The sequence below is a fragment of the Lotus japonicus genome, chromosome 2 (genome assembly GCF_012489685.1).
Source record: "Lotus japonicus ecotype B-129 chromosome 2, LjGifu_v1.2".
In the NCBI taxonomy this organism is placed as follows: domain Eukaryota; kingdom Viridiplantae; phylum Streptophyta; class Magnoliopsida; order Fabales; family Fabaceae; genus Lotus; species Lotus japonicus.
In genome coordinates, this window is record NC_080042.1 from 38,651,532 (window position 1) to 38,662,186 (window position 10,655).

Consider the following 10,655-nt stretch of genomic DNA (forward strand, 5'->3'; position numbering starts at 1 on the left):
CTGCTAATGATATGAGATGGCATGCTGTGTGTTATGCTGCTCTTGTTGTGTTGTTTCTGTTTTGAAGCTTGTTTACTAATTTTATAAGAGTTAATTTGCAATCTTTTTGTCTTCATATTAGTTCTATTGTAAATGTTACTATTTTTTTATTGATTACTACAGAAAGTAGAAATGGATAAGTCATGGATTTTGTTGCCACGAAATTCACCGGCATATCTGGAATGGGTTAAGCGATTTTTAGACATTGCCTTTGAGCGTAGTTCTGTTGATGGGACAATATTATGCCCTTGTGGTCTATGCAATTTTAGAAAGTGGCTGACGAGGGATGTAGTGTATGAACACTTAATTATTAAGCAATTCCCGAGAAATTACACCTTTTGGTTTGATCATGGCGAGTCCCATGAAGTGCAAACTGAAAACAATGGTTATGCCAATGTGTCTAGTTTAGGACCAAACATTGCGAATGATAATTCCTGGTAAAAAAAACCAGGAAATGATATAGATGTTTACTTGCAGCCTCTAACAAAGGAGTTGAAGGAATTATGGCATGATGCCTTGACAATTCTAGTGGCCACTACACTACAACAAATTCTGTCTTTAGCGACGATCTTTTAGGCTTTGTTTGGATTGGGGGAGGGGGATGGAGTGGAGTGGAGTGGTGGGGAAGGAGGGAGTGATCAATTGTTTGTTTTATTTAAAATATAATGAAAGGGAGTGGTAAGTGGGGGTCCAAGATCCATCATGCTCCATTACTTTCCCTCAGATTTGCTCCCCCCGAAATTGGGTGGAAAGGAATGGAAAGAAAAACTGACTATGTTGTTAAATTATGAAAATACTAATTTACCCATGGTAACCTCTTTTATAACTTCCCACTTTCACTTGCAGTTATTATTCCATCCTTCTTTCACCCATTCTCAAGAGGTCCAACGTTGTGAATTGGGTGCTGGATGAGTCAATTATTTTTATCTAGAAAGTGAACTATATATGGATACTTCGTGTAAAGGTTAATTAAATCACTTCAGCCCTGCATGTTAAGTTCTAAGGACCCAAAGTTTTAATTCTCTTTGTGAGCACTAACATCATTTGCCCTTAAACAATCAGCAAATAATGCTATGGTGAAGACCTTTATGTTTCAAAAAAAATGTCATAGAACCACTATACTCATCTTGTTTTTTATACAAGTCATGTCCTGGTAATCTTTCCACTGTACACTCTAAAAGGATAATAGCATAACGATAATTTCTTTTGAGTTAGGGTAATATAGGAAAAAAATAACAATAACTCATACCCTCCGTCCATTACCCAAACAATAGAATGGTAAATTTCCTCCGCTCCATCATAAAATACCCCAAACAATGGAATAAGAATTTTACTCCATTCCGTTCCGTTGTGTTCCATTCCGTTCCGTTCCATTACGTTCCATCAATCCAAACATACCCTTAGCGGTAATAGCACTATTGTCACCGTTTCATATGAAAATTTGCCAATGTTTCGACGATTGGAAATTGGTCGATAATAAGTTATGTACAGCGGCAATTAGTGACAAAATTTACTCCCACACTAAATTGTTTCCTTTTTCCTCCGACAAAGTCATTTCTCTTCCTCATCCTCATTCTCTCTTCCCTCCTCTTCGCCATCGCTCTCTTCTTCCTCCGATCGTAACCCTTCAAATCCCTACCCTTTTGGCTCTACCTCTCCCTCACCGGCGGCGACGTCCACGTCAGATGAACATGCCCCTGCCGTCGCCAATGACCTGAAGCCTCCCCTGCAGCGCCGATCCAGAACCCGCAGATCGGAGGAACTCTTCGTTGCCTCGCACTGCCGTCAGGTTCGCGAAATTGGGGAACGACCGGTGGCGGAGAAGGAGAAGGAGTGGAGCGAAGAGGACGTTGAGGTTTGAAGAAGCAGATGACGAAGCTTCCCGTGGGGAAACCTGGACAGTGGGAAGCGATGCAGCCTTCATTGTGCAACACAGGGTGGACAGCGTGATCTGGGAGAAGAGAATCGACGATTCGGAAAGGAATTCTGGAAATCCATGGCTGCTTGTGCGCAAAGAGTTGCTGAATTGAAGAGAGGGTTTCAGAATGCAAAAGCTGCTTCCTAATGGTAAATGCACTTTTGATTTTTGTCAAGTTCATTGCATGTTTAGTTATTTTGTCAGAGATTATTCTTAGACAGAAAGAAGAGGCTTCTAAGAGGAAGAAGAACATGGTAATCAGCATTTATACGTTAATGTATACATTTCCCTTATGATTGTGAATTCAAACTACTAAATTATTAGCCTGAGACTAAATTATTTGACTCATCTACCAGCAATTGAAGGGAAAATCAGTATTAGAGCTTGGAGCAGGCATTGAAATATTTAAAGGTCAGCATTGATTTTGGGATGACAATGATTCATTAGCAACTTGGCATGAATCTGCCAGTCTAATGTAGTTTATGTTCTTTCATAGTTATAGTTTGTTGTCAGCATATGCTTATCACTTCTTGATCTCTTGCCAAGCACCACATGGATCTTTAGCAAAATTGAAGTTTAACTTGGTTTACAATGTATGTCTTAACAATATCTGAACCTTTTTCTTTTTGCAGGTCATAAAGATTAGAGAAGTTGTGAGGCTTGAAGTTAAAAAGGAGAAAAAAAATCTAGATTTTGTGGTAAGTATTTGTCCAATTTGTGGCTTGGTGTGTATTGTGGTATCATTTTTAAACCATCCAGGTTTCCGTTATGCAACATGTAGTTTGGTGATGGGTTATAAGACTTGTTAAACCATCCATGTTTCCGTTATGCAACATGTTCTGTATTGCTAATAGTCCCTTCAAAAAGTTGATACATAGAATGTTTTAGATAATATTACTAGTTAATTTATTTGTTTTCACTGCAGGTATCTAAGCTGCAGTGCCATTGCAGTGGCTGCGGAATTTGCAGGTATGAACTGTTAATATGTTAACTAATTTGTATAAGTTATCTGAAATATCAAGCCCTTTAATATCAACTCAGTTTGTGACATGTCAAAGGTTTGGGAGAAATTTGACTTGGAGATTGCTGCTACACCAATGCCTGAACCAGGCCTTAGGATTATCTGTAAGCTATGGGCTTCAATGGGTTATCATTGAATTTTATTCATTTTGTTTCTCTCTAAGATGCAAATTGTTTTAGTGTAGATTAGAATAACCAGTTTCCTTCGTCTTATCACTCTCCCTTAGTTTTAACCATTCTGTTTTTCTCTCTTGCAATCTATTCAGAATGAGCTGAACCGTGCTAAAGCTTTGGTCAAAGTCCTTACTTGAAACTTGAAAGAGCCTGTCAAACAAATTGAGGACACAACTCAAAGGTTAGCTGCATTCCTTTCACAACGCAATTAAGTTTTTCTTAATCTGGAGCCCGTGGTGATTTTTCGATAAATTTATGTTGTGTGAAATGGTGATGACATGTTGTTCACACTTACTTTTATTAGTTTCCCATTGTGGCGGATTGTATGTTTAAGACGCCATGTTGGCGACCTATATGCTTTATAGCGGCTTATATACTTTATAGAGGGCGAGCTTTATTGCCCAAGTCGAGATTAGAGCAATGTAGCCTGGAAGGCTAGTTGTGGGGGGACATCACCGCCAATCGAAGAGTTATCTCTATAACAAGTCATCCAAGGGCGGCATATGTTCATTAAGACTTAAGACACTTTGCCCTTATACTTCGGGCACATGTCTTGTGGGCTTGTGCACTGGGCGGGACCTGCTCATGACTATAGGACGGCTAGGCGAGACCTCCATAGGCCGACCAACTCTCCAGGCCGAGGATTTTTTAGGCCCAATGGCCCAACTAGTATAGCATTAGGATATTGGACCATCCCACTATAAAAGGGGAAGTCATTCATTGCATACATTGAAGTGATAAGGAAATTTTTTCAATAAGCTATTGGCTTAAAAGGCTGACCTTGCATGTTTTGACCTTTGTTTTAGCCCCTTTGAGCCTAATATATCCATTCTTTTGTAGCTCATTACAAGCCTAAGTGAAAAAGAATAATGAAAGGGAAGGAAGGTACTCATTGCAAAAGGAAAAAAATGAAATGAAAGTTGTAAAAAAATGTTGTGAAAAGGAAGAATGTGCTAATTCTTGGGGTTGTGAGTAAGTTTAATTTGAATTATTCTCCATTGCTCTTATTTTTCCTATGGTTTTAACTCTGAAAATCTTTCTTAAATCCTTCATTGACCTTGGCTGCATTACAATCTTGGAAAGTCCTTTGATCTTTGTATATATTTATTCAATTTAATTGATGTGTTAGAATCTTGACAAGCCTATGATAGTTGCATGTTTTCATGAGATGATGAGAGTTGCTTAAGCATAACTAAACACAAGCCTAAACACTTGAGAGTAGAGAATATAACACTTGTATCAAACTTTGATGTTCAATTTGCAATTGTTGGCTTGGAAAGTAGGTGGAGTTCTGTTTGCCTAATCTCCGTGGAAAAGTGAAGTGGTTGTTTTCTTGCTCATAAATCTGAATTTCTACTTCTCAAAGATAAGTGTGTGTTGAGTTTTTATGTTTTAGGAAGAAATACTTGTTATCATAAGTGATTTCTGATTCTTCTTTGAAGTAAAGTTTTGCCTAGGAGTGCAAAAAGCTTAGTGTGGGGGAGTTTGATAAGCGCATAATTGATGCACTTTATGTGTGTCTTTCTAAGCTTCATTATATACATCTTTGTTCTTAATTTTTATGTCTTAGTCATGTTCTGACCATTAGTGCTTATTTTGATTACTAAAAGAAAAGTGCTTAATTCTTTTTTTTAGCTTCTATGACTCTTTTGCTAGAGCAGGTTGAATTTGGAGCTAGAGTGATCCGAATAGGGAGAATGATATGTCTATGGAAAGCTAACGCGAAGCTCTACAACCTTTATGTTTAGTACAGTACGAGAATCAGCATATATCATGGTCATAATTGTCTTGCAAAGTTGTTGTCGCTAATCCTGTGAGTCTGGAGCAGTCTGCACTAAAACGATCATATCTTGGGCTACAGAACTCCGAATTAGGATCTGATTGAGGGCCCGCGAATATGACTCAAAGGGCTACAACTCTCGTGTTTAACTTAATTTAAGATTCGGCCTTCTTGTGGGTCCTGCGAACACTTGAATCTTCAGCAGCTTACTCCTCTCTTGGGCCCGATTTTGTGAAGATTTAGAAAAGATTTAGGAAAGATTTAGATAGCAAAGATTGTTACTTGATGGACAAGTTTATCTATTAGTATAAATAGGCTGGTTGAGGCTCCTGTTAGGATCTAACCTCATCTCTCCCTCTTTTCTAGTATGAGTTACTAAACTCCTTAGTTAGTCTTAGGATTTTTAACATTCTTGTGTTTGCAAACCTGAGGTTTCGTTCTTAATATATTTCATCTTTTTATTCAAGTTGATCTATGTTCTTTAATTCTTGCTTTCAATATTATTTTGGATTCAAGCAATATTTTGTTTTAATTATTATTATCCAAGCGAGCTGAGTCAGTTAGAGGATTCTTTAACCGATGATGAGACGATGAAGCGATCGTGAATTCATTCTCTAAGAACGTAGATCTCTAACGCCGATTAGTTGTTAGCTTTGAGGATTCCGTGGCATAGATCGTTTTTGTACTTTGAAGCGGCGATCGCCAAGCTTCTTAACTTTTACGAATCATATTCTTAACGATTGTTCAGTGGAGAATTAGGGTTTCATCTCACGATTGTAAGTTGGGATTCAACTCAAAGGTTTGATGAAAAGCTGAATTATCTATTTTGACCAACGAATGTTTGTTGCACTTGAATGTTATAATCCGACGGCTAACGTTTTCTTTTATCTGATAATTCAATCTTTTACTTTTTTGCTTGATAATCAACCAAACCCTCTTTTTATTTGCTTTAGTTTTACTCTAATTTCAATTAATACTTCATCAAGTCCTCGTGAGATCGATCCTGGTGTTCAACACCTTGTGGTAGCATTCAAAGCAGAATACTTTGACACGCACCCGCGACAGTGCGTTTGTAACTCATGCTAGGATGTTAGTTCTAAATGCTTCTCATAGTGAACTCTATTTCATCTTTATCTAAGAGTAGCATGAAGGTGATTGTTGAATCTTTCTCTTGGAACTAACTGCATTCACTTGATTCCCCAGTTTTCTGAAAGTGTATCCTTCTTTTGGCATGTGTGTTGGGAGTAATTCTTTGTGCTTGAGGGCAAGCTAATCTTAGTGACGCTCGAGGGCGAGCTGTCGTTGAGTATAGTGGTGTGATGACCCAGACTTTGTCCTAGTTTTTAGGGTATTTCCTTTGCTAGTTTTGAGTATTTTTCCTTGTCTGATGTAGTGTTTCATCCTTTTTCATGCATTTTTACATTTTCTTTTGCATTTGCATGTGTTTAGTAATTTTGTGGTTCTTTAGGGACCTTTTACATATTTAAGCATAGTTATGTGTCTTTTAGCATTTGTCTTTGGTCTACGGTCTTTTGTGTCCATAAACCTTTACTATTCTTGATATTTTCCTTGAGCTTTGATGAGAGTATTCAGGTTGAAATAGCAGAAGAAGGAAGGTCTAGGGGCTTAAAGGCTTGATGGGGGCATTAAATGGAGTTAAAATGAAGTTCAAGGGGTTTTGGAGCGAGCAAGGGCGCCCAAGCGCCCCTGTCTGGCTCCTGAGCGCCAGATCAACAGATTGAAAAGTTGGAAAAAAAAGAGCTGGCGCTCGAGCGCCCGACACACTTGAGCGCCCGGCACAGCAGAAATGTAACATCTCTATCTTGAGGTTCACTTTAGTGACATTTTCCAAAAGAAGGAAAAGTTGGAAAAAAAAAAGAGCTGGCGCTCGAGTGCCCCGGCACAGCAGAAATGTAACATCCCTAAATCTTGAGGTTCACTTTAGAGAGGCACACCCTTCTTCCGCTGCGTACTATGATACCTCTCACAATCCGACACGCTATTCTCGTACCGGCTCCTCAATGGTCTCAATGAATAGGAGCCTCCCTCCGTTTGTTGCATCCTCACATAGCCAAGTCCACGGTGAGAAGCATCACAATAAATTTTGTAAGGTTTGTCTGCCCTTGGAAATGCTAACACCAATGTAGTCGTCAAACGTTTCTTCAAAACTAGCTTCGCATTTCTCTGTCCAAGCGAACAGTTAATTCTTTCGCGTAAGTTGTGTCAAGGGTCCCATCAACTTCGAGAAACCTTCGACGAAACGTTGATAGTAGCCAACCAAACCAACAAGGCTCTTGATGTCGGAAGCAGTCTTTGGTTTTTCCCACGCCATAATGGCCTCAATCCTACTCGGAGCGTTCATTCCAACCTCGATATTTGGTAAGCAAATGCACTTAGTTAAAGCATACTTTTGCATCTTCCTTGTAGATGTCGGCATAGCGAACCAATTTTCCACACTTAAAGCAAGTTATGTCCTTCCATTGAGCTTGGTTCCCTTGGCCACCATGAGATGCAACATTCTATATTGCTTCTACCTTTAGTTCCTTGCAATCCCTCGTCGGGTGTCCTAACTTGTTGTAGTTCCAGCAATTGGCCCACAGTGAACTTCGTAAGGGTTTCTTGCCAATGCCTAAGCTAAATGTGTGTCATCGATCGTGTCGTGGACGTATCTTTCAACCTTCACAAGTTCCTCATCTAAGTTCACAGTCCACACAACATCAAACAAGGTTCTTGAGGCTAGAGACTCCAAGGGTTGAGCATCACGACAATGACGCTCCAGACAATCTCACAAGTCAAGCAAACATCTTAGCAAACAAATTCTGCCCAACTCTCTCGGACTCAACTCCTAGGGACCACTAACCCAAAGCTCTGGTTTTCTCAACCAAAGCTCTGATAGCACTTGTAACATCCCTAAATCTTGAGGTTTACTTTAGTGACATTTTCCAAAAAGGTGGGTGAATTTTTGCCGAATATTAAAACCTTTTTAAAACAAAGCTTAACAATAAAGAAGTAGTAACATGAGTAAATAGATTGAGTAATTCATTTTATTAATAAAAGCTTTGAAAGCGTACGATGATTCTTTCAAATTAAAACATTATTATTAAACTAGTGTTCGACCGCCCCGGAGCCAACACAACAAGAAGGTCTCTAGGTTAGGTTCGAACCCTATAAACAAACTCGGCTCACCCCCAAGAACAGACTCAATTATCACACCCAAAATCCGACTCATAGTCCACGTGCCCTCCAAGCCTCCTCCAACGCTCGCATCACATCTTCTCGCAACCTCTACTCTCGCCAATCCCATAGTTGAAGTATCAGTCGCACAGTTGATGTCTCGAGCCTTGTCGTCGTCCACATCAAGCAGGCATAGGGCCGCATCTCGACTGATCACATGCATGCTTGTTGTCTAGGCGTTAAGCGCCCCAAACAACAAACAACAAACAAGCAAGGGTCAGCTTCTTACACACACATATCATAAGTAGGGTATACTACCCCATCAATCTCAAGTTCTTCCCTAAGCTAATTTTCACAAATAGGGGAATGATATTAAGTTCTAAGTTTCACAAGTACGGGGAACTATCTCATAGCTCTAAGTTATTGTTAGTCAATGCTCGTGCACATGCATGCAGACGCTTCGGATATCCATAAGCCGATCCCTCATGGAAAGGCAGGACGAACACGACTCCATGATCGGGGTTGGACACCTCCAACCTACCGCTGCCCAACAACTTGATGATCGGGGTTGGACCTCTCCAACACACAGTCGTTTCACGTTCATCCTTTGTTCAGGTCCATCCCCTGAACGTCACCACCAACTAGCCCAATCCAGGTCATCAGTCGTAGCCAACCAAGCCCAATCTAGGTCACTTGGCCCACAAATGCATGTCATGCAAGTCAGTCCTCATCACTAGGCCCTAAGCCTTTCACCTTCATCTCATATGAACAAAATATCATAGCATAGTAACTTGCATGCATATCAATAAATGTAGCTAACATCCTAGGCATATAGGCATGTTCATAATAACACTAGCTAACATTTATTGCATCATCATCATATAGCATATCTAGTACATATATCATCGATAGTCCTAGTATCATGCTTTCTAACAATCACAATCACAAAACAATTTATCTAGGCCGAGGTCGAAGTGCCCTTACTAGCATATTCATATACCATAAGGTCCTTAACATTTAATAGTCATACAATCACAATCAATAATTATAGATCGTAGCCGAAGTGCCCTTACTAGCATATTCATCTAGCTTAAGGTCCTTAACATTTCACAATCAAACAACCACAATCAATCATTTAAGGTCATAGCCGAAGTGCCCTTACCTCGAAGGTACGCTTTCCTGAAATCCTCGGGTTGCTCCTTGAAGGTAGGTCTACACTCGAAAAGGTCGGCTACAATAAGGAGGAGCTTGGTGAGTTGGTGTGAAGAAATGAGAGGGGGAGAGGGTCTATTTATATTAGTGAGGAGGGGACAAGGCATTCAAGAGAGGAATGAATGAAAATTTCCCTCGAAAAGTCCTTTGAATTTTCAGCGAAAGCTTGGTCAACAAGGGTTAGTTTTGCAATTTATTTTCTATTCAAAAACTCTCTTTAAAACCGTGCTTTAATCCTCTATTTAATTGGAATAAAAACCACAACTTTTAAGCATTCAAAGACAACTCCTTGCTGACTTTAAATGAAGGAATCTTTACTTTCAAAATGGCCCTTTTAAAATCAAGACATTAAAAGACAAGTCCCTCCATGAAAGCCTTCATTCCTTTTGCTCCTTCTCCTTTAACACCATAAATCACCTTAAAACAATGAAAATATATCCCTTCACTCCCACACTCTTCTTGGCCGCCCATTCCCTTATTCTCTTCAGATGTTCTCTCATAAATCTCATTAAACACAAGACCAAGTCAAGGACATGTGATTAAGTGCATTAACCACCATATTTTCCCTCTTAATGCACCATAAAACCTCAAATTTGAATTTCAAAATCTCTTCATCTTTTACATCTCCAAAAATTCGAGCAAGCCCTCATTAAGGCTCCAAAACTATTTACAAAATTATTTATTTAATAAACCATAGTTTTTAAAATATTTAAATACATTTTATTTAAATAAAAACTCATTTTATTTAAATAAAACCCTCAAAAAATAGAAGAAAGAAATATTCCCTCTTGTAATATTTTTAGAAATATGCCCGGCAACTCCCCATGAGGTGTGGCCCACGAAATTGTCCTCGTCGACTCGTTTCGCCAACTGATCGCCTATGTCGGGCCTATTTTGATCTAAAAGTTGTCGTCGCAAAACCCTAGTTATATTACAGTCAAAACACTCGTAATGTCGCATACATCGACGTCTAGACATTACTAAGACATAATGTTGTTACATGTTGTCTTGCATTTTGTCAAAACAACCGATTGTCGAAGCAGATGTCGTGACATCTAATTCTGCGAAGCTAGGGCATCAGTCTTCTGCTTGAGTTTTAGTTGTGGGCCCTTGAAGATTATGAAGATATGCTTTTATAGTTACTTAAGGATCAAGTAGCTGTACCAGAAGGGTTTTATCTGTGGGTTGTTATTTGTTGAAACAATCTTTGTTAAAAGATAAATTTCTATCTTTTCTTGTGCAATACGTAACAAGATCTAACAAGATTGCGTTTTGAATTGCTGTTGCTGCAATCTGTTACTTCAGCCCATGCTAACTCTAGAGCCCATGCTGCCGCTG

The 10,655-nt window shown here is 39.2% G+C and overlaps 1 long non-coding RNA gene across 4 annotated transcripts; it reads left to right on the forward strand.

Annotated features, from left to right (window-relative positions):
* The first annotated feature begins 1,541 nt into the window (after positions 1 to 1,541).
* On the forward strand, positions 1,542 to 5,397 carry LOC130737989 (uncharacterized). 4 transcript variants are annotated; one of them, XR_009019073.1, is made up of 6 exons: positions 1,542 to 2,234; positions 2,314 to 2,368; positions 2,590 to 2,655; positions 2,883 to 2,926; positions 3,016 to 3,082; positions 3,244 to 5,397. It is a non-coding gene; the product is annotated as an uncharacterized LOC130737989 (long non-coding RNA). The 4 variants fall into 4 exon arrangements; XR_009019072.1 differs by having other exon boundaries at positions 1,543 to 2,211; XR_009019074.1 differs by having other exon boundaries at positions 1,543 to 2,106; positions 2,999 to 3,082.
* The last annotated feature ends 5,258 nt before the right edge of the window (positions 5,398 to 10,655 follow it).